The sequence below is a fragment of the Dendroctonus ponderosae genome, unplaced genomic scaffold (genome assembly GCF_020466585.1).
Source record: "Dendroctonus ponderosae isolate FM_Combo_2020 unplaced genomic scaffold, Dpon_F_20191213v2 Dpon_F_20191213_1, whole genome shotgun sequence".
NCBI classification, from domain to species: domain Eukaryota; kingdom Metazoa; phylum Arthropoda; class Insecta; order Coleoptera; family Curculionidae; genus Dendroctonus; species Dendroctonus ponderosae.
This window is the reverse complement of record NW_026017110.1, coordinates 28875933-28877326: the sequence shown is the minus strand read 5'-3', so window position 1 is coordinate 28877326 and position 1394 is coordinate 28875933. Positions and strand designations below refer to the sequence as shown.

At 30.4% G+C, this 1394-nt stretch overlaps 1 protein-coding gene across 1 annotated transcript in view; it reads left to right on the top strand.

Annotated features, from left to right (window-relative positions):
• Positions 1-1394, top strand: part of LOC125502612 (spectrin beta chain-like) — a 2091-nt gene that overhangs the window by 322 nt on the left and 375 nt on the right. The gene's annotated exons all lie outside the window — the stretch shown is intronic.

Sequence of the window (1394 nt, the reverse complement as noted above, 5' to 3'; positions counted from 1 at the left end):
CGTAAATAAATTCCTCCCGGTTTTTCCCGAAAATCATCAAGGTTTTCTCCAAAACCGATCACAAAACTAAAAGTTTTTAATGGAAAACACAAAAAGCATTATTTTCTGATGATTTTCTTCTTTTCTGACCATAATGGGGTCTTTTCAGCCAAAAATTACTGAAAATTAATTTTGCTAGTAAGTTCGCCTCGCCTCATTCATCGGTTTGCAGGAACTAGAAAACTAATTTCATCTTCGAATTTGGCACAAAAACCAAATAATTTTATTCAGTGTACCGAAAAGTGTCACCGAAATTAATTAAGTTTATCTTCAAGAAACGACCAAAGGGCAAAAGTTTACAAAAATTTATTTGGAAAATTCACCGCCCTCATCGCTCTGAAGATTTTTAAATTTCCTCTAATTTTTCAGCTCATTTCAGTTTAAACAAAGTTTCTATTAAGCAATTCTTTCTACGCAAAAATCGCATTATTTTTTAGTTTTACTTAAAACACTGACAATCTTCAGGTATTTTCTGTGAAAAATTATAAAATGAGTTTTATTAGAACACTCGCATTCCTAACCGCTTTGCAAAAATTTTTGAAAAACTTTTTGGAGCTTATAATATAAATAGAATCGTTGAGAACTGAATATGAATTTAAACTAAATACTTGGAATTCAATTATATAAATTTTAATTTGGGTTCGGGTTTTTTATGGTCATTGTTTGTGGAGACAAGCTTGCTGGGAAAATGCGAATTTTTAAAGGAGAAAGCGACGTTGATCATTCAGTTAAAACATCTCAGTTCAGTTAAAATCACTAATATTGCACCTAAAGGTGCGTCCAGAACACAGCGCAATACCGCGCCAAATATTCGCGAACGTTCACGCACAATTTGCTGCACAATGCCGCAACAATAATTAAAAATTGTGTATATTTTCCTAACTGTATTTCAACTTAATTCAAAAGAAATTCCTGGATTCCAGTCAATTTTATTATTTATCATTTAAAATGTTACAAATACGTTTCGGTGTTTTTCTCCACCATCATCAGTTTGTCTAAAATATACATTTACAGTCGTCATTAGTTTAAAACAAGATATCTGTTAAAATATAGATACTAAAATACAAATTACAAACATATTAAAAAGTTTATTAAAATCGTTTGCATCTCTTGGAATTACCTTGGGAAAACTTTATATTTCCACTCAAAAAATATAAAACAGAACACAAATAATTCTAAGAAATGAAAATCAAAATAGAAAACGGTATATGTGAACTTAAAAATTAAACGGTCTTAATGGTAAACTCAATAATACTAACACGGAAATCACTTCTCTTTCTCTTCATTTTCGTTATAAAGTCTGAAGAGGAACACTAATTTCCCTCCTTTTTCGATTCCCAATCTGTTCCTGATAT